A 23,506-nucleotide genomic window follows, 5' to 3' on the forward strand; every position below is an offset into this window, starting at 1 on the left:
CACGCTGGGCTGCAGTGACAACAGGAAACAAATCTTGTCGAAGCCATTGCCAACCTAAAATGGGATTTAAAAAGTATTCCCGCTTAAAACCACACAGGTTGTTTTTCGGCCCTGGCAGGGGTTAGTTATGGCGCATCTCCACTGCAGGGCCTCGCACGGCTTAGTACGGTATAGTTAGGCCTTGGTAGGCCAGGCTCACTTTATGCTGCGTTTCCATTACAGTTTAGTAGCTGGGGTAGTAACTATAGTAACGCAGTGTAGGCGGAGCCGTGACGTCATCTTGCAAAACACAAAAGCAACATCAGCCGTTAGCTGTTAGCCCTCAGAGCTCACAGCTCCTCATATCTGTTCAGAAACTAGACAAAAGTTAAACAAGTACAAACCACAGACTGCCTGTGTCATGGAGAATACAGTCGCTGGTTTATTTATGTCTGTAGGCCGTTGTTGTGAGTGTGGACGGTCGGAGCATATACGTTAGCTTAGCTTCTCCATTCAGAAAACACACACTTTAAAAGGTGTTTCGCCTGCCGTCTGTCTGCAGACTTGTCAAAGCATTAATTCATGGTTTTACTAACCGGTATCAGTATGCTGTTACTTCGGCATCATTTTGAAATGTGTATTACAATTAAATCACGGTCAAATATGTTCATTTTGTTGTAGTTGTAGCCTCCTTGCCAGCGATTCTCTCGGTTGTTGGCCCGGAAAGAACCTCGATTTTGGGTAGTGGAAATGCGCCATTACAGTGCTAGCTTGTATTTATTTGAGGAACAGAGGTTGTTATACCTCTAAGGCTCTATGTTTGACTATACTATAAGAGAAACATGGACATTTTAAACAGTCATGTACCAATTTATCTATGAATGTTATTGCTTCAATAAGGCAGTCATCCTCGTACTTTCTTCTTCTTGTCTCTGATTTGATTAATTGTTTCTTTGTGTTTATTCTATCCCACCAGCTGTCACATAGGTCATATGCTGACTATTAATGGCTGTAATAAATCAGGGTCTCTTATTTGTTTCCTTCATCCTTTATTCTCCTTCTCCTTTACACATTTTAAAGACCATCTTACTTCCTTATTGCCTTCTTTAGCCTGCTGGAAATGCTCCTTCTCATCTTCAATTCTGTCGACTTTTGTTGCTCCTTCTGACCCAGTTTCTCTGTTTTTTCACAGCTGTTCTTCCTCCGGAGTCTTTGCAGTGCTTTATCTGTAATCCAGTGTTACACCTGGAGTTTAGTTCAGAAAGCATCGAACAGCAGGAGACGTGTTTATGAGTTCCTATTCAGATAATATACCTCATCACTGTTCAATCAGAGTCATTCTTCTCTGTCTGAATGCATCGGGTTATTGTTGCGTGTAATATCTTGAGCTATTGTCGTGAATGGGAAGCAAGTTCTTTTTGGGCTTACAGGTTGTGGAAGTAAATTGTATGCCAAGACAATCTTCTAGGTAACTGCAGTATATATGATTTACCAGTCAATATATAAGTATTTCTGTACGCTATTTATTGCTAAAACCATACCATTTAAAGAGCCCCTACTATGCTTTTAAGGGGTTTTCCTTTCCTGTAGTTACCGTATACGTTTTTGTTCATGTAAATGTTCTGAAAAAGCAAAAATGCCAAAAGTTCCAGATGTTGTTATGGTGTGGATTTAAAGATGTAAAAAATATCCAAACATATTTTGTCTTACTTACCGTCATAAACCAATTTAAATACTTGCTTATTGAAAAGCTAAGCATTTTTGTAGCTGTCTAATAATAATCAGATAATAAATGTACCCATCATGCACTGGGGTCACGGCATGATTCGTGTCTGTTCAGGCGTTAACTTCCACAGGTCGAGCTGGTCATCTTTTCTCCAATTCACACAATCTGACTCCTGTTATCTCACGCCTCAGCGACTAAATGGCACACGGTTGATCTGCTGCAGGTTACAGAGAAACTGATGCAGTTCAGATGTGACCTGGTGCATTTCATCAGAGCGAAGAAGGGCCAGTGGAGAGGAGTGTGTAAGTGTTGAGTGTGTAAGTGGTGTGTGTGCGCATGTGTGCGTGTGTGTGTAGCCCTGCAGTCTCTTCCCTGATTGGCTCTAATGACCCCCCCCTCGCACTTTCAGCCCGGCCGTGGGCGAGCAGTCTGTCGCTGACATCTGCTCCCAGGACCCAGGATTATATCTCAGGTTTTTATAGAGATCCTGAGTGTTGACCTGTGGATTTTATTATATGCAGAGGGGTGTGATGAGTGATGGAGACAGTGAGAGGAGCATTCAGCAGGCACATAATGTGGATTTAAAGAGGCCCTATTGTGCGTTTTGGGGTTTTAATTTCCCTGTAGAGTGTTATATAGGTTTCTGTGCATGTAAATGGTCTGCAAAGGCTAAAATCACAAAGTTCAGGAACATGGTGATATCACTCTGGGACACTCGTGCTTCTATTGGGTAGCGCTCCAACACATTGTACGTCATGGGCTAAGGAGCGGGACATCTCTAAGCGGTTGATCAATCACAACAGAGCCGGCCAGCTAACCAATCAGAGCAGACTGGGCTCTGGTTTCAGACAGAGGGTGAAAAAAGGTGCTGCAGCACAGGCAGTATGAGAAAAATAAAGAGCTTTTTGAACATTAAAGCATGGAGACATGTCCCAGTAGAGACACTACATACTGATATACACCTGAACATCAGCAGGAGAGGACTCTTTAAAGTAGAGACACTACATACTGATATACACCTGAACATCAGCAGGAGAGGACTCTTTAAAGTAGAGACACTACATACTGATATACACCTGAACATCAGCAGGAGAGGACTCTTTAAAGTAGAGACACTACATACTGATATACACCTGAACATCAGCAGGAGAGGACTCTTTAAAGTAGAGACACTACATACTGATATACACCTGAACATCAGCAGGAGAGGACTCTTTAAAGTAGAGACACTACATACTGATATACACCTGAACATCAGCAGGAGAGGACTCTTTAAAGTAGAGACACTACATACTGATATACACCTGAACATCAGCAGGAGAGGACTCTTTAAAGTAGAGACACTACATACTGATATACACCTGAACATCAGCAGGAGAGGACTCTTTAAAGTAGAGACACTACATACTGATATACACCTGAACATCAGCAGGAGAGGACTCTTTAAAGCAGAGACACTACATACTGATATACACCTGAACATCAGCAGGAGAGGACTCTTTAAAGTAGAGACACTACATACTGATATACACCTGAACATCAGCAGGAGAGGACTCTTTAAAGTAGAGACACTACATACTGATATACACCTGAACATCAGCAGGAGAGGACTCTTTAAAGTAGAGACACTACATACTGATATACACCTGAACATCAGCAGGAGAGGACTCTTTAAAGTAGAGCCACTACATACTGATATACACCTGAACATCAGCAGGAGAGGACTCTTTAAAGTAGAGACACTACATACTGATATACACCTGAACATCAGCAGGAGAGGACTCTTTAAAGTAGAGACACTACATACTGATATACACCTGAACATCAGCAGGAGAGGACTCTTTAAAGTAGAGACACTACATACTGATATACACCTGAACATCAGCAGGAGAGGACTCTTTAAAGTAGAGACACTACATACTGATATACACCTGAACATCTTTACAAAAATTGTACTGTGCAGTAGAATTACAGCTAACACCTCAATGGGAATTCCTCATAACTCTAATGTAAAGCGTGGTGTGTGTGTGTGTGTGTGTGTGTGTGTGTGTGTGTGTGTGTGTGTGTGTGTGTGTGTGTGTGTGTGTGTGTGTGTGTGTGTGTGTGTGTGTGTGTGTGTGTGTGTGTGTGTGTGTGTGTGTGTGTGTGTGTGTGTGTGCTAATGTTGCCCTTTACAGTAGCTCCACACCCATGTTGACTGACGTGTTTTATGGTGACGATAAAAGCCTCCTGAAGCAGATTATAACTGCAAACACACACACACACTAAAGCACATCGAGTGTAGAGTGAAACTTGAGTTATAACGTCCCTCGGCTGCAATTTGCCGAGTGGTGCAAAGATACTGTGCGTAGTGAAAAAGTGTGTGTTCTGTATTCATTGCACGCCTTTCTTCTTCTCCTTCCTCTCGGTCAGCACTCCCGGCAATCTCCCTGCACACAGATTCAAGCCATCGACTTACTGCGGATCAAACCCAATTATGTCTGATCAGCGACACAAATGGAGACGCATGGAGAGAGGAGCATGTTAGAGGATCATTTCAGATTAGGGCACTGAGCACTGATGTAGTATTAAATAAAAGAGGGGGGGGGGGGGTCTATGACCTCCAGTCAGTAATTGTCTTTATGAAAAGCAACCACCAGAACCATCAATCTGATGCTCTTTGCTACCAGGATGAGTTATGGAGTTGCACTGATAGACTGCAGCAGAGTTAGGTGACCCGATGCTTTTTTTGGAGAGTTTCTCCACGGGATTTTGCACAGGAAATGGGTCACATTGTGGATCGAGATCTGCGCAACGTGAGCAATTAAATCCCCAAATCTTCCAGAAAACAGGTGCAGGTACTTTATCTTCATACTGAGCCTTCAGATGGACTCTCAACCCCCGGGAAGCTTTTCATCAGTCAGTAGTTTTGCACTCAAAGAAAAGCAAAAAGGCAGACCTCGACTTTCAATACAGAATCTTTGGATATTTGAAAATAGGGTCTCTTAGTTTTCAAATACTTTTTACTCTAATACAGGGGTGTCAAACTAAATGTCATCACGGGCCACATCAGCATTATGGTTGCACTCAAAGGGCCGGTTGTAACTTTAACACTATATAAATATACATGTATATAATATATATAAAATAATGTATTATATTACATGATTGCCTCTGCATTGGATTATTATCGGATAGGGTAATAACTTCACAATTAACTACGTCTGAAAGCAGAAGTCTAGGGCAAATAATTGCAAGTCTCTTCAGTGCGCATGTCACAAAATGAGATGCATTGTGGGACATGTAGTTTATGGGCAACCTGCTTCTGTAAAGCGACATGTAACCGTACAATAAACGATATTAAATAAATTATATTCTTTGCAAGCTCTCGCGGGGCCACATAAAATGAAGTCGGGGGCCGGATTTGGCCCCCGGGCCTTGAGTTTGACACCCCTGCTCTAATATAATACATATATTGTGACGGAGCGGGTCACAGAGTAGGCTTGTTTGAGACAAGCTATACCTGTGCAGACCTGCGCAATTTCGATCAACGTCTTGCTCGTGCGTTGCATGATGGTTAGTCATTTTGTCCGACTTGGGCTGCTTCTCAGGTCGACTATTTTCATTTCCTCGCTCCTCGGTCCTCGGTCTCACCGGAAGTTGATTTGCCTGCGCCATCTTGAGTACCGTCCCATAGCTCTTATTTCTGCCGGAGGACCGAGGAGCGAGGAGCGAGGAGCGATCATGGAGGAGCGATAACCGAGGAACCACCAGACCATCCTCCGATGAAATCCTCAGATACTCACCCCGCCCCCTTACTATGTATGCTCACTGATTGGACGAGGCAGTGCATGATCTGATGCTTCTTGACATGAGAGCAGTTTCCCAGCGGAGTGAAGAAAATACATGAACCTCACGAGACTCACTCCTCAGTTTATACCGTGTTTTGTTTCAATTCATGTTTCATTTAGTTACAAATATGTGATATATCTGAACAACAAAGTGGTCAAAAATCATTTTATTCATTTATTGGAAAAATTTACATGATCGCTTTTTTCGTTTCACATTTTCATTTATTGTCATTTCCATTCAGTCAGTCATTAAGTGCTATTAAAATGTTAATTTGCTACATATCCAAACAAACAAACAAAGTGTGCAATCCAATGAATGTTAATCTAACTGGGTTTTGATAGATAACATATCTCTTTTTCTTCTCTCAATTATTTTATTTCTATTGTGCACTCTAATCAATATTAATCAAACTATTGTTCGTTAAAATACATTTTAAGAATGGCGTTTATCTTTTTTGAGAATGACTTCTTATTTTATTTCATGTATTTGGATCTACAACAGATGATACTAATGTTTATGTCAGTAAATGTGCACTAACAGAGGCGGGGGTGTTTGTGGAAATAACGGGTACAGAGCTGGCTGCTGCCAAACGAACAGCCGTGCAGCGTCATCACAAACGGACGTCGCTTCACGTGACGCTCCGGAGGAAAGGACGTCCCATTGCTCTTAAAACTCATTTCCCTGCTTCTCGTGGTTTCCTTGCGTCCCTCCATGCTTCCCTGGTGGGAGGGACTAAACGCAGGGAAACGACGTAAATGAGGGAAGCAAGGATTTAATTTAATCGACCTGAGAAGCAGCCAAAGCTCTGGAGGCTCGCCAACATGAGACGTTGAAATCTCGCGGGACAAAGACGCCCGCAGCCTTGAGAGCGAGGCGCGGCGAGGCGGCGCAGTTGCTCTCCACGGGCTGCGGAAGCGAAATGCTTGATGGGAAACGACTCGCTGGTATCTCGAGCTGAGCGCTCATTGGTGGTTGTTACCACGTGCTGCTGATGAAACTCTCCAATTGGCTGGCAAAAGTTTGTTGTTGTTTTGTGTCAGTTTTACTTCGCCACATCCATTCCCATTTTTCATCATTGTTCCACAATGTTTATCATAATGAAATTAATATCCATATATTTTATACTATACTTGCACTGCTTACCGTTTTCATACTTTATATATCTTAGCATATTCATACACACTGTTCATACTGCTCACAGGCTGATATCTAGTGTATTCATACCCCTCACTGTTTATTCATCATTCAATTCATTCTATATGTTATTCTGTAGATTGTGTACATTACTTTTCACTTTACTGCTTGTTGCACCTGGTTAGAAGCTAAACTGCATTTCGTTGTCTCAGTACCTGTAATATGTGCAATAACAATAAAGTTGAATCTAATCTTGAGCAGGAACAAATGTATGTACTTAGTACATATCTGACATTAACGATTAAACACGTGTGCATTCTTTATAAATGCAAACCGAGTCAAGCCGACTCCGGAGGTGGCGGTATGCACCTTAAAGTTGTTTGCAATCCGCCAAAAAACCGAGAGAAGAAGAAGAAGAAGCCGACTCCGAGCTGTCCGACTTCAGGCGAGATTTTTGAGACCTCCCCCGGCTGCGATCGGCTACTCTCGTCTACTTTCAAGGCGAGCCGCAACGCGTCTCAAACAAGCCTACTGACTCCGCCACTGACAGCCGACACACACACCAAACATTTCCTGCTCTCTTCCGTCAAATGAACCATGCAATTTCTTATTTATTTTACGTTTGTTTAATTATGGGGAATGATTATGTTAAGAGGTGGTTAACCTGTTTATGTTTGGGTCGGATTCTTTTGTTGAAATATGGTTTTGAGTTGATTGTGTCACCTGTTGACGGCGAGCCTGTGGGAGGGGCTATGGGGTCAAAAGGGACGGTGTTGGTTCCTTGTATTTTTTCGGACTGTGTCACTCGGAAGAATGTTGCAATGAAGGCAACCGTTTTGACATGTTTGGGAGTTGGTTGCAGAGAAGGCAACCCAGAGCATGTTTACTCTAATGAGTGATGGACGGCCTGTTTGTGGATTTGATTTTGTTGTAACCATAGACTGTATATATAAATGGACGTAGGGTCTGTGACGTCACCCATAGGATTCTGCAGAGTTGCCGTGAAGCCCTTAGTTGGCGGAGTCGGCCACTAACGGCTCGACAGTGACGCCAGAGTTCAACTCCCGCCTTCTCCAGCCTGCTCCAAATAAGGGCAAAGAGGCGGAGCCGAGGCGGGACCTGCTGCCACCGAGCTGGAAGTTCCAGAGCTAGCTGAAGCTACCAAGCTAAGCTAACATCTCCCCATGCCGTCGCATTTTACGTTTCTAAGGTAAGCGGACATGAAACTATACAGCAAAACTATAAATAATAATCTAAGTTATTGAGCTTTTAGCATAATACTTCAGAATCTTAAAACCCCTTAACGTTTGTATGCAATTGTGCTAAATTCAACACTGGAATCAAGAAAATATTAATATGTTTGCATGACATTAGTTATTTATATTTTGATATCACTTAACTATACGCTTAATACATTTAAGTCAAGCTAAGGTACATGTGATGGTAGCTAGTTAGTGCTCTTACCTGTGAGGCCTCCTCCAAACAGCATAATAACCAGACTGTATCATTAAAACTAAGTACCAGTTATAGATCCTTGACTTTAGACAAACAATTCAAAAGACAAAATGTATTTAAAGACCAATCTTTATTTGAATGTGCCTCTTAACCTGAGATATTAGTTATACAGTAATAGTATTGACAATCTAAAAAAACTGAGCAACTCAACAGTCAACTTTATGTTTCTTATTGTCTAAAGCATTTATTATTTTCATTTTCCCCCTCTCATATTCAGTGTGGACGGATTGAGACAGCATGGTGTCCAGAGAGCTGCCGAGACTTCAGGGAGAAACCTCCGTGTGATGGACGTCCCGTCTGTTGGTTTGGAGAGGACTGAGGGTCTTTCCTCTGCGAGGAGGACCAGGCCTGATGAAGGAGCCCATGCTGGGCAAAGCTGATACCAACTGCACAGGCCTAGTCGGTCACTTTATTTGACTAAATGTGTTTAATACATTTAATAGGTTTACACCTTCTGTCCATATGTGCTTTTTATTTAAAACATTTGATTAACTTTTGGTTCACATTTCAATAAATTGTATTTGTATTTGCACTCCTTTTGTCCATTATTCTTACTGAAAATGTTAGATTACACATTCACATCTGACTGAAGATTGGCCCCATTTATTTGTGACGTTGCAAAACAAGGTACATGTTGTGAAGCTCATAAAGTGAGGCAAATAGAAATAATCAGCTGATGGAGTGTAGATGTGGAAATAGCTGCATTCGATCAGCTGACTGTTTTTACAATAAAAGTAGTTTCTTAGTGAATGTCCTGTACTGGTCTTAAAATCTCATATCAGCTTTTAATGTTCCTCTTGGATGTTCTTCTTGACCCTCAGAGAAGGAGAAAATGTCGTGTCTTTCAGGCATGTCCTTTCCTAACAAAAATGACAGGAAACATAAAACATATTATTGCAGAACAAGTGTATTATTTATGAAAGCGGTGTGTTTGTGTTTAGGGGCTGTTGATATAATTATTTTGTAATTGTAATGGTTTTTTTTTATTTCAACAATGAGCTACAAAGACAATCAGATTATGAATGAACAGTATGAAGTTCATCAACATTGAAATATATGTTATTATCAAAATAATATTTAACTGTTATCAAAACGTAGTGCAACTGTAGAAGCTTGCTCTGTTGTCTCACTGAAAGAATAACTTTTACCACGTTTTTTACAGACAATATTGAGAGATAAATAGCAGCAGTTCTCACTATGTGTTAAATATCTTTGCCTTCAATACATTAAATTATAAAGCTGACAAAGTCATATTGCTAGATATCTAAATGTAACTTTTTGCATGGAAAAAACCCTCAACTTCACTGATGTGTAGGTGATCTAGTATTTAGTATTGTTTAATGGAATGTATATCAGTGTATTCAAGTCAATACTTCATTCATTTAAACCAATATCTTTCTTGATTCTTTGTACTGTATGAAAAGAGAGTCTTTGTACCTGTGCTGAAGTTCACTGCTGTGAGGAGTCCAGTTCTGTCTCTCACTCTCTGCTCCAGCCTGTCTGCATCACCTGGACACCTTAAACAAACAGATATATATATATATGTAAAGTACCATGTGTACAAACAATATAACTGATTCTCTTCTGTTGAACATGTTGGATTGTGTATTGTCCGAGTCAGGGGCCTTTTTATTTTACTGTAACTTTGGAAGTTGTGTTACCAATGCTTACCGTTTATTTGATACCCATTTGGTAATGCAATTAATAAAAACAACAAGGTTTGGGTTCGTTCTTCAGATGACTGTGACGTTAACGTGTAAGCTCAATAATGAACTCCAGCTCAACCAACCATATTGTAATATCTAAGTAATCATCTTGAAATATGACATTAATAATGTAATATACACACATCTTATTGTGAGGTTGATTTCACATACACTACTTCGACATTAGCTTGTCTACATACTTGAGCATAGCCAATTTAAATTAACCTTAGATGCATACAGTTCCTACCTACATAATAAAATATCTCTAAGTTACAAGGATGTAACCTTATTTTATCAACCTCAAACAGAAGCCGTTTGTTCAACAGTATTATCCCACTTAACACTTGTCTATTTCGTTGTAACCTTTATATATACAGTCTATGATTTTAACTTGGAGGCTACGACTACAATCGTTAGCACCGATGTAGCTACCACTAGCTTACATGCTAACCCAAGCCTTACCATTCATTACGTAGCTGATTAAAATCATTAACACATCAATAAAGCACTAGAATTTCACTTACCGCATTCATGCACCGTCTGTTTTAACCGCAGAGCGAGTCACAATAGTCCGATATATAAGCATGAAGAACAAACAACCACGGCCGGCTACAAGTTGTGTTTCCTGGATGAGCTGAGCAGGCAGAGTCCCTGTAGCTAGCTTCACGGAGCAGCTAGCAGAGAGACAAGAAGCTAACAGCGGCAGGCACTTGACAGAGCCGTCACTCAATGTGACCACGCCCTAATTTATGCACAAACTTTAAGACCTAATATAAATAAAAGGGTCGCGTTAGAAAACAATTCACTCACAGATCCATAATCATGAAGGTGGAATCTAACTATATCGATAATAAAATGTATGGAGCCAGGGGTAGAAACATGTTTTTTTCTGCTGTAAAGTTGGGCATTTTAACATGGGGGTCTATGGAAATTGCTCCTTTCTGCAGCCATCGCCTATCGGCCAATATATGAACTGCAGTGTGTGGCTCTTCCGTATTGGCTTCCCGGCTCTACCCCACAGTTTGCCGCTTGGGTTGTAACTTGTGCTGGTTCGCTATATATTTTTTTGTTGCTGATATAAATAAAGTTTTTTTTGTAGCTTAAACAACCGACTAAGCCATGTATCGAATGGACGAATTGAACCCCGTCACATATATATACAATTGAGTTGCATATTAAAGAGGCCCTTTTCTGCTTGTTGGGGTTGGTGGTATATGTAAATGGTCTGCAGAGGCTAAAATCCCTGTGACACGGTTTCTACACTGAGGTCACCAACGCTAGCTGAAGGGCTTTTCCTCGAGTGCTTTATCTTCACTGGACACAATTGACATTAAGCTCATATGATAGCATAGGGATTTGTGTGTAACAGCAAGAGTATATTAAATGTTGTTTAAAGCAAATGGATCAGTTTCTAATCTGCCCTGACGACTTAATAAAGATTAAATGTCTCAGTGTCTTGTTGCTGTATATCCACAACTGTGATGCAGGCTTAACTAATACATGTTCTAGAGACAAAAACAATATACAATTCAAACTAAATCGGCTTTGATACGTAATGAAAGAAAGATAACCAGAAACAAACAGCTTTATTTGCATTATGTAAAGGTTAGGTAAGTCTGAATGAAGACACCTCCCTTGAGAGTGTGTTTCCATGTTTTGTTCTTGTTTTCCTTTTAAACCGTCAGATGACACGAGATTACAGGAATTTGTTTTGGCACTGCAGACGTGATAGTGCGGGGTAATGAGTTTAATGTCTCTGCACACACTGCGTTATCAGCCGTGTGTGTTCCCTGGGAGTATGAGACATGTTGTTCTCCGGGGTTATTTTCAGAGAAACAACATGTCTTAGGACACAAACAAGAGGCGCTTTCACACCGCAGTACTTTTCCCACAAAGGTTCATCAGAATTTAGCTCATGAGAACTCTTTAGTTTTCATGAGCTATCGCGTTCACACCGGAATAAGTCCCTGGGGGAGGATTAGGCAAATGAAGCCGCCGACAACACTTTGGGTTTACTGGCAGGCCGCAAACCACTTCACGGCGGGTATAGATATATTCCATAGATATATATATATTAGGGATGGGAACTATTAATCGAATATTCGAAATTATTCAGGTTTTCGAATAATTATTCAGGTATTCGAATATGAGTTATGAATATTTTTATGAATATATATTTTATTTATTTTTTGGGAGGGATGCCTAAGTTGATTACATATTATCAAATTGAATAATTCAATGTATACGACAGTGCCATAGCTAAGTGTGTTAGGTCTAAAGGTGTGTTTTGCTCCGCTCACCGGTCCCTGCAGCAGGCAGAGTGCTGATCTCTCTCTCTCTCGCGTCCGGTTATACTTCACTCGTGTTTATGTCCAAATCCATCAGATCTAGCTAGTTCTAGCTAATGATATGGCTGCTGCCCCTCCCTACACGCAGATCACGCAGACTCAAACCTCATCTTAGGCCCAAATGCGCTCCGCAGCCGTTGCGAGGTTCCGGCGCTAACAGTTCATGAGCGTAGAGACATGCTCATATTTTTAAACAAGAATGAGTAGCCTATTGAATAGCTGCATTCTGTGCATAGGCCCTGTTATATGGGACCTTATTTCGGAAAAATTATGTATTGAAGTCAATGGGGAGAGAAAGATTATCTTTCGATCCCGTTTGAATTGTGCCATCGGAAGTAGATGGGCGGGACTTCGCCTCTCTATAGGTTTTTGATGTTTTAAGCATGAAAGCTGTAGGCCTATAGCTGTCAAACTGTGATCACCAGTTCAATACATTTGACAAATTCGACTTGGTTTCTATACTTATTTGAACATGTATTTATTTATTTCCAAAAGTTATTCAATCACCAAAATCGACCAATGGGTTCCAGAGAAACGGTAAAACCCCCATTTCTACCCAAATCACCTCAGAGGTGGAGTTTTTGTGCTAAACCTCTCTAAAAAGGTCAAATGTCACTTGTTTTGCATCAATCTTGATACAGGGTACTTATTATATGTTGTACTTTGGATTCCTAAAGCTTTTAGTCTACCTTATCATCCAAGGGTAGTTTTCACTATAAGTAAAAAAGAATTTTTGGACGGACACTATAATTTACAGTTTTTTACTATGTTCAATCTGAATTTTCTTTAAAATAAAAAACATCTATATTGATTCTGACTTTTCTACATCCAACTCACAGGTTTATCATTGCTTTGAGAACAAAGATTAATTTTCCCCTTTTAGAAGTGTAGTTATGGTCATTTGTTCTGGGAATGTCATTTTCGAGCCTGAGACCTGAAAAACAGGCTCAGGGCTAAACAGGTTAATACAATATTGCCTTCAACTTCTGTACAGAAAAATAACTGAAAACATGCATTAATTATATCAGCAGCTTAACTCAAAAACAGTGTTTTCTCAACATTTTCCAGTCTTATCTATAGTTTCCTTCACACCTCCTCTTCCTGTTGCCGTGGTGAATTCTCCACATTCCTGACACTCGGCTGCCTCCTTTTAGGTCAGTGTCTCGGCCCCCGGCTCTTCACAACATCATCATCATCTTCGTCATTATTTCCCCCCGCCAAAAGCCTCTCACATGAGTCAACGGTGTCTCGTACCGAGCAGCACATCTGGTGATATTCAGAGCTGCAGATTTAATTGTGCTGAGAGGTGTTTTTGGAGCAATCAACAGATTTCAGTGGGCTGAAACAACTCCTTAATTCATTAGCCTGCTCCTCTGTGTGACAGGAGTTCTGCTCGCTCCTGATTACACTGTGGAGAGCGCCTTCTGATTTCCCCCTGTGACCCTGCAATCAGAGACGGATCACGAGAACACAGAGCTCCTACGTCTGTGAATTAAGACCTCACATCACTTTATGACTCCTGAAACCATTTTTATACACTTTATGATTCATTTTCTGACAAAAACCCATCAAATCTGAGGTGCTTCTTTGTTTTTATAGGCGTACATACTTGTTGCACTTCTCTTGTGATGGTTTTATAACAACAAAATACCAGCAAGGCATCTATATGTAACGTCAAATGAAAGCACTTGAAGTCTAAATAATTATCTCATGGGTTTCATACTAATCTAGGTGAGATTGTAAATTAATTTCAATCAAATCTGCACAACAAAAGGTGGGTGAATGCTTGTTTTTATACCAAACTATTATACAATTATTACTGAAACCATTATTTGATTACTGAAGAACATAGTTCAAAAGATGACGCTGTGTGATTCGTATTCTGACAAAAAACTATCAAATCTGAGGTGTTTCTCCTTCGGTTAACAATTGATCATTGTATTTATACATATGAATACTATTGAACTGTTTTACGACAATGAAACACCAGCATGTTATCTAAATTGAACGTCAAACGAGACATTCAATTTTGATCAAATCTGCATAAGAAAGGACAGATGAGTGCTTGTTTCCATCGCCTACGATTAGGCGATTATTGTTTAAACCATTGGTTGATTGAATAAGAATAGGGGCGACTGTCGCTGCGAGGGAGTGCGGTCGTCTTTCAACCAGAAGGTTGTGGGTTCGATCCCAGCCCGTGCAGTCAACATGTCGATGTATCCTTGGGCAAGATACTTAACCCTGAGTTGCTCCCGATGGCCAACGGTGTGTGGATGTTAGGTCCTAGAGTAAGGAACACTGCTCTGTATGAATGGGTAGGTAAAGCGCTTTGAGGGGCCTTAAAGACTGGATAAAGCGCTATATAAGTACAGTCCATTTACCATTTAACGCATTAACGTCAGTAAATCAGGACTAAAGCTCCTCACATCACTTTATGAGTCCTGAAACAGGCTTTTTTGTTTATACGCTGTGTGATTCGTGTTCTGACAAAAACGTCAAATCTGACGTGCTTCTTTGTGGGATAATGAAATAGTCTTTGATTTTATAGGTATAAATATTTGTTGCACTTCCTTCATGATGGTTTTGAACTAATTTATAACAACAAAATACCAGCAAGTAATCTGTATTTAACGTCAAATGCGACATTTCAATCAGGAGAGACTTTGGTTTAAAGAACATTTATTGACATGCTCCATATGATGGAAAAGTTGAATAGTCTTTGGCGATTAGACCTCTTTGCTGTTGGCAATCGCTCCGCATCATTTTGTACGAACTGACTTTGACAGCATAATTTAATATCGGCACTTTATATAAAACACAAAAAGAATGTCATCCAAAAAACAACAACTTTGGAAACAGTAGAAATAAAGCGCTGCGATTACCGGATTATTCCAAACAAAGGCTTCTGTATAGCGGACTTTAAAGCATTTCAAACTCTACCAAAGCCAGATTATTCAATTCAAATGGATCAGTGTTAAAAGGTTGTTTTTCTAAGCAGTGAAGCAGCAGTGAGGCTGCTGTGTTGCCATAGAAGCTGATTCAATATGTAATTGCTAATGGGATCATTAGACGAGGGAGCGACGTGAGACGGGAAATATCCAATAATATGATGCAGCGTTAACTGGCTGTATCGACGTGCTCTTTAAGATGAGAAAAAATAAGAATATCAAATTATTTTCATGCTGTTTTTTACCTTAAATGTGCTGTTTTATCTACAGCATTTAAAGCCTGTAATCTATACTGTGTTTTAAATATAAAAAAATACTGCTTTAGTTGTGTTAGTATTGAGATTGTGGCAGTGGCTAAGTCAGTAGGGGCTTGGACTGTGAGCCGTAGGGTCGCCGGTTCAAGTCCCCGACCAGACCTAAAATATGGAGTGTGGACTGCTACTTGGAGAGGTCCCAGTTCACCTCCTGCCCTGCCGTGGTGGCCTTGAGCAAGGCACCGGACAACCCCCCACTCTCTTTTGCTCCCCGGGCGCTGTGCAATAGCTGCCCACTGCTCCTAGTAGACTCCTGGTACTAGGACGGGTTAAATGCAGAGAACACATTTCAATGTGTGTGCTGTGCATGTGTGACCATTACAGAGGGTTTCATCCCTCCCATCTATCCATCTATTCTATATTGATTACACATTGGGGACATTGTTTTGTTACAGCATGTTAACAAGGCTCTATAAAGTGACTATAGAATACTAGATAAGAGATATAAAAGAATAAGTTAGAATATACTGTAATAGACCAAGATGCTATGTTAATAATATTAGTATTTATTACATGGCTTAGTTGAATACTTGATCCTAATCATCATTTCAGAAGTCAATATGACCATCATTGCTAAGGAGGGAGAAGAAAGAGAAAGGAAAAGAGGGTAAAAGATGGAGCGCTGGACGTCAGATAAATCAGCAGAAGAAGACAGACAGACAGGAAGTAAACAATTACAGGAACATCGTATGGGCTCTGTAGGGTTTAAGGACTTGTTCGTGGAAACTGAACAGACTTGGACGGTTACAGAGCTGCCTTAATTTTGCCTTTGCGTCGGGCTCCGTGATCACGCTGTCGGACGTCTTTTTCCAATAATGCCTGCCTCTCTGCACATTATTCCTTAGTTAGTGTCTCTAATGTGACATGTTTACATGCTTTAAAGGTCACCTATTATGCAAAATCCACTTGTTCATGTCTCTTCTACATCAACATGTGTCCACTCTGTGAAAAGAGACTCTGAAAGCTTCAGGAAAAAAGATTCTCTCTCTTTTCGTCCTGATCCATTTCTATAAAAACCTGTCTGAAAATGAGCTGATCAGATTTTGGCCACTTTATGATGTCATAACGATTTTTTTGGCTTGTGTAACCATTAGCCAATCACCAACCAAGGAACCCCCCCACACACACATACACATTAGCCGCGTTCACACCGAGTACTTTGCTGCACTTAATACCCCAGGGCACTAAGTACAGATCGCGTTCACACCGGAATAAGTTCTCTGAGGGAAGATTACGCAAATGAGCCACGGACGTCACTTCTTCTTCTTCTGCTTTGCTGGCAGGCCGCAAACCACTTCACGCCGTATACTGCCACCCGAAGTCCCCGGCCGGAAGTCCCCGGAGTTGGGGACTGGCTTCAGTAGAAGCTGCTGGGACTCCCAGCAGCTTCTACTGAAGCCTTCCAAGTAAATCGCCAGAACGCCGACACCTCCTCATCTCCACCGCTCCCATGTTTTCTTTTGTGTTACCATAAGTTAGTCTCTCTGCGTTTCTGCGCTGGGCTAATGCTAATGCTAATAATGCTAATGCAAGGATAATAAAATGGCGGCTCTACAAAACATTTCAGAGTTTTACGGGGCGTGGTTTGCAATCGTCCAGCCAATCAGAACTGTGGTACTTTTTTTCCCCAGGAAAGTACCTGCTCTCAGCAGGCGCTAAAAATGGGGTGAAAAGTTCCCAGCACTTAGTTATTTTTTTGGTGTGAAGGCGACATCAGGGGTACTAACGGAACTAAACGCGAAAAGTACGGGTGAAAAGTACTCGGTGTGAACGCGGTTCTTATCACCTGAATCTCCTCCTAGAGCACCATTAGGCACGTTCACACCGGACTTATTCCGGTGTGAAAGCGATTTACTAGATAGTTCCAGGAAATAAAAGTTCCGGGGAAAAGTACTTGGTGTGAATGCACCATTGTGTTCTTTGTAACCAAATCTCTCTCAGAGGGGCGTGGGGAGGGGCTCCTTATTTTCATCTAAAGTAACAGACAGAGAATCAGCACTTTTGAAACAGGGCTGAAACAGAGGGGATTATGGGATGCTGCAATGATCTGTTTGGTGTTTGGAGCCAAACACTTCAGAGACATGTTTTGTATATATCTGAGACCTATATTGATGAAGAACAGAATAGCAGGGGACCTTTAATGTTACAAAAAGCTCTTCATTTGTAGCCTTTGCAGACCATTTACATGCACAAACACCTAAAGAACAAACTACAGGGAAGGGAAAACCCAGACAAATCACAATAGGGCCTCTTTAAGTCACATTTATCTCATTTTCTTTATTACTTCACTTCAAGTTCTATTTTAATTACACAGAAAATGTCTTCGCCGTACAGGAAATGATGAATCTTACATTTACAGTTTGTGTGGTGCAGATCGTTTAATAGCCCGCACGGCTGATAAAAGCAGTTATTATAAACTTCATTTTGAGGAGAATAATTAACCGCACTGCCCACACATTAATTGACTCGCAGTGAAACGCTGGAAGCTAAATAGAAACATTATTGCTCTGAAGGGTTTAACAGGAAACAACGAGATATACAGTATCTCTTCAGGATTCAAGCCACACGTCCATCAGCTAAGTTGTGATGAGTCATGATGTTACACCATGCCTACGCACACACACACACACACACACACACACACACACACACACACACACACACACACACACACACACACACACACACACACATTCCTCCCCCCTTTATTCTGCAAGGCAAAAAGCTAGAACACAGTATTCTTCACCGCCACCAATCCCTGCCCTCATATCTCCTGCCTAATTCAGTTACGTAACGGACAATTATACAACCCGTTCTCCTCGAAGACTTGTCTCACTCGCACTGTGGTGAGAAGAGGTGGAGGAAGAACTCATATCTTATTCATAAAAAGCTGTATTTGTACAGGTGCAGCTCAAAGTGCTTTGACAACATGAAATGCATGAGAAAATTGACAAAAGAAATACCATAAAATAAGATTAAATAAATAATGATCCCTCTCAGTCAAAAATGGAAGACATAAGACGAAGTGAATAAATGCAAAGAATATATTTTTAAAAAAAGAAGTAAATAAACCAATAATCAAAAAGTTAAATATATTGTACTTGAGTAAAAGTAGAAGTACTCAGATCTTGTACTTGAGTAAAAGTAGAAGTACTCAGATCTTGTACTTGAGTAAAAGTGGAAGTACTCAGATCTTGTACTTGAGTAAAATTAGAAGTACTCAGATCTTGTACTTGAGTAAAAGTAGAAGTACTCAGATCTTGTACTTGAGTAAAAGTAGAAGTACTCAGATCTTGTACTTGAGTAAAAGTAGAAGTACTCAGATCTTGTACTTGAGTAAAAGTAGAAGTACTCAGATCTTGTACTTGAGTAAAAGTAGAAGTACTCAGATATTGTACTTGAGTAAAAGTAGAAGTACTCAGATCTTGTACTTGAGTAAAAGTAGAAGTACTCAGATCTTGTACTTGAATAAAAGTAGAAAGTACTCAGATCTTGTACTTGAATAAAGTAAAGTACTCAGATATTGTACTTGAGTAAAAGTAGAAGTACTCAGATCTTGTACTTGAGTAATAGTAGAAGTACTCAGATCTTGTACTTGAGTAAAAGTAGAAATACTCAGATCTTGTGCTTGACTAAAAGTAGAAGTACTCAGATCTTGTACTTGAGTAAAAGTAGAAGTACTCAGATCTTGTACTTGAGTAAAAGTAGAAGTACTCAGATCTTGGACTTGAGTAAAAGTAGAAGTACTCAGATCTTGTACTTGTGTAGTGTAGGAATACTCTGATACATCATTCACACCAACGCAACTCCGGTTCAAGCTCCGTGCTAGAGCTTTTCAGGTTCAGAACCAGTTCTTCGATTTAGCTCTGGCTCTTTTCACACCGCCCAGAGTCCGACTGGTAATGCGTCGTTGCGTCATCGTTTGCGTCATGACGTAACCGTTTGCGTGCCTGCTTCATAAAGCCAAACCGCGCGGATGAAATCAGTTGCATTCATTTCTTATGGCTCTATCTGCAGCTTTTCCGGAGTCATTTCTGTGGTTTAGTTATATTCTTATAAAAAAGTGTACTCGTGTCAATAAAGGTTTTTTTAAAACACAACTGCTTCCTAGGTCGGTCTTATTTCTTAAGGTGGACTGAACCATGAGTGTGGAGTAACATTGTAACTTGTATCTTTCATTTAAATGAACTGTAACCTTCACCCAGGTATGTAACAGCTGTTCTCAAATGAACACGTGAAGTAAAGTTTAATATTTATAGTTTTATAGATTTATAATGAGTTATAATGAGAGGTGATCAACGTGAATGCTCAGGTTCCACCTTAACACGCAGACACGTTGCTTCACCATGAGCAGAAACCTTTATATATACAGTCTATGGCTGAAACTCTGAAACTCTTGTTAAGTTTCTCCATCGTTGTGTACAAACTGTATAAAACGCGGGCTTTTTGTTGTTGTTCAGGAGTTGATCTGTCTCTGCCATGGTCTCTGCCCCCGCCTCGACGTAAGCGTGACGTATGTGGTGCTTTTGCTCTGGCCGGACAATTTTTTGGTGCTTGAAACAAACCGGATTCCGGAGCTAAGAGGCTGCTCCGCTGCGGTGTGAAGAGGAAAACCCGGTGCTTTTCAAGCTCCAGCTCCGAACCGGCCCTGAAACACCGTTGGTGTGAATTACAGTAAAAGTCCTGCATTCAAAATGTTACTCAAGTAAAAGTAGAAAAGTATTCTCATCAAAATATAGTTAAAGTAGCGACAGTAAAAGTAGTCATTGTGCAGATTGGTCCATTTCAGAATAATATATATGATATGTTTTATAAGAATTGATCATGAAAGTGTTCTCAAAGCTGGTAAAGGTGCAGCTACAGTGTAGTTTGAATGACTTTGTATACTGCAGGGTAGCTTGTGAATTTACTCCATGCAGGTGGAACTAAAGTCTGATTTAACACTTGATTATATTTCATATCATTCATCCACATCTGTAAAGTAACTAAAGGGATTAAATACATGTAGTGGAGTAAAAGTACACCATTTACCTCTGAATTGTTGTGGAATAGAAGTACAAAGTAGCATAACAGGGAAATACTCAAGTAAAGTACAAGTATCTTAAAATAATTCTTAAGTCCAGTACTTGAGTAAATGTACACCACTGATGGTAAGCTGGTGGAGAGAAGGAAATGTAAAAGTAACGTTAATTAAGAGATAGAATACAGTTAAAACCCATCATGGACTAATGATAGGAAATGAATAACGTGGAGGGAAGGAGCCGGTGTGAAATTGTCAATTAGGATTTTCTTCCTGTGGCGGCTGCAGGGAATTGAATCAGCCGGAGATCACAGAGGCTGCACCAGCTAAACTGCAGATTATAAAATCAGCTTTAATGAAGGCACTGAAGCCTCTCTTACAGGAGGAGTTTTATATTTCACCATCCAGTTAGTGTCAGCAGTTTGACTGATGACATATTTATATCAACATGTTTTTGCAGATCACTAGAATTGACTGTAATGGCACTTTTTTATTCATAGTATGTAGTGCACTGCATGCTGTAACATATTCTGGATTGTGAGAAACCTCTTTTGATACCGGCAGCAGGTCAGTCACCTACAATCTGTTTAACTGTATGTTATGTATACATTCACAGATACAGGCACAATGTTTGTTTGGATTGTGTAACCATTAGCCAATCACCAACCAAGGTAACCCCACCCCCACCTTATCACCTGAATCTCCTCCTAGAGCACCATTGTGTTCTTTTAAACCAATCATCTCTCAGAGGGGCGTGGCCAGCAGCAGCTCATTAGCATTTAAAGCTACAGACCCAGAATCAGCACTTTTGGAACAGTGCTGAATCAGAGGGCTTTATTAGGATCCCCATTAGCACTAGCATGAGCATGATGCTACAATGAAGATTTCAGCCAAACACCTCAAAGACACGTGTTGTATCTGAGACCTATAATATATTGATGAAAAAGAGTATAATAGGAGACCTTTAAGTACACTTTTTTAGTTCATGCACTTGATACTTCCAGTGCACGGTGATTGGCTAATGCTTACACTTAAGCCAAAATATCGTTAACATAAAGTGGACAAAATCTGATCAGCTCATTTTCAGGTTTTTATAGAAATGGATCATGACAAAAAGAGAGAGAATCTTTTTACCTGAAACTTTCAGAATCTCTTTACACAGAGGGGACACATGTATGAAAGACATGAACAAGTGGATTTTGCATAAGAGGTGAACTTTTGTACTTTACAACAAGAAAGCATCTGAGCACTTCTTCTTACACTGACTGAATCACACTGAGCTGCTGCACTGTTTCCATGCTGAGGACCATGAGCTTCCCACTGCTCGCCCACAACAGAGCCATACATTCCTGGGAACATGTGACTCTCCCCTCTGCTTCCCTTCCACGTGACCACAGAGCTGCTTCTCCCTGGAAAACAGTGTGAGGCCTGCAGCACAGAGACACTTAGCATGTGTAAAATGATTTCTGATAGCACTGGCAATGCTAATGCTACAAGCTAGTCCACTGTTGCTGAAGCTAGTTCTACCACCACTGCAGATTGGTGGTTATTTGCTGCTCTGTTTGCCCAAGAGAGTCTTATTTTATTTGTTTGTTTACCTAGCTTCAAAGTGTGCCCATCACACTTTGGTAATTTGGTGGCCTGGCAGTTCTTCTTTATTGTCACACTAGGGGAAAATCGACTTGAAGCACACAAGTAGGTTAAGTGCTCTGTTTCTAAGTGTAAGCAGAAAGTGCATAAAGGTCCATGTTAACATTTAGCTTTTGTGCAAATCAAGCATACTTGTCTCACTAGGAACACCTGTGGCACATTTTATCACGGTGTGGGGTCTAAACGTTGCTTAATAATAGCTGGTTGCTTAAAAGGCCAACCACAACCATCACTTACACCCCCCTTTAATCAGAGGTCTATCCCTGTCTGACAGTTTAGGAATTCTGTCGAGAGTTTTTCTCTTAAAGGTGAAACGAATTGTTTCATAGGTCAGAAAAAATGTCTCAGATTGTGTTACTCACAACTGTCATACATCTATATTTATTGGCATTACAAATGTGAAGCTCTACACAACATTTTGTAAAGGAAATATTTCAGTTGTGTAGCCTAAAACTGCATTCACACGACAAGCAGCAAGACAGCTATGCGCTAACATAGGCGTTATGTAAATCGTGTAACATGTGAACTTAGTTTGGGAATATTTCCAGCTCAGGACTCCTTAAACCTTCATCTGCACCAAACTGCCTGTTCATGTCACGTCTTATTTGACCCTTACTCATCAACATTACTACAAAAGACGAGAACCTCAGACTTGGAGAACTGACTCCCGAACCGTCTAGAGTACATGCTGGATGTCACGGTCTGATGAAACAAACAGAACAGCATCATCTGCAAAGAGTAGAGACGCAACTCTGACATTCCCAAATCAGACTTCCCCTGACTGTGCCTTGAGTTATCACAAACAGAATCAGTGACATTGAGTCTGTGTTTGACTTTATGTCGAGTATAAGGACACAAGAACCGTATGAATGTGAGGTTTATCATACAGTGTGGGTCACCTTCGGTACAGTGTGTAAAACACAATGCAATGAAAGACTCTACTTGGCTTGAGGCGCCCAATATAAAGAATTACAGCATTCTGACATTCAGTTGAAAATCATATAAGCAACTATCCATACATACAGAAGGGGAAACAGGTCATCCTGGTTCATTTCTGGCAATATGTTTTTGCTCAAATATAGACACAAATGCTGAAGTATATTGCTTAAAGGGGACCTAGCATGCAAAATGCACTTTTTGATGTCTTTTATGCATAAATATGTGTCCCCGGTGTGTCGGGGAACTCACGCAGCGTCAGAAAATAAAACCCTCTCTCTTTTCCTCCGTACCCAAATCTCTAAAAACGGGGAACAACAGATGCCCCTTTCACACCAGCGCTTTTTCAGCTCCGGCTCGGAGCTGGAGCCTGAATAGCGCCGGTTTTTCCTGTTCACA

This window comes from Gymnodraco acuticeps, unplaced genomic scaffold, assembly GCF_902827175.1.
Source record: "Gymnodraco acuticeps unplaced genomic scaffold, fGymAcu1.1, whole genome shotgun sequence".
In the NCBI taxonomy this organism is placed as follows: Eukaryota; Metazoa; Chordata; class Actinopteri; order Perciformes; family Bathydraconidae; genus Gymnodraco; species Gymnodraco acuticeps.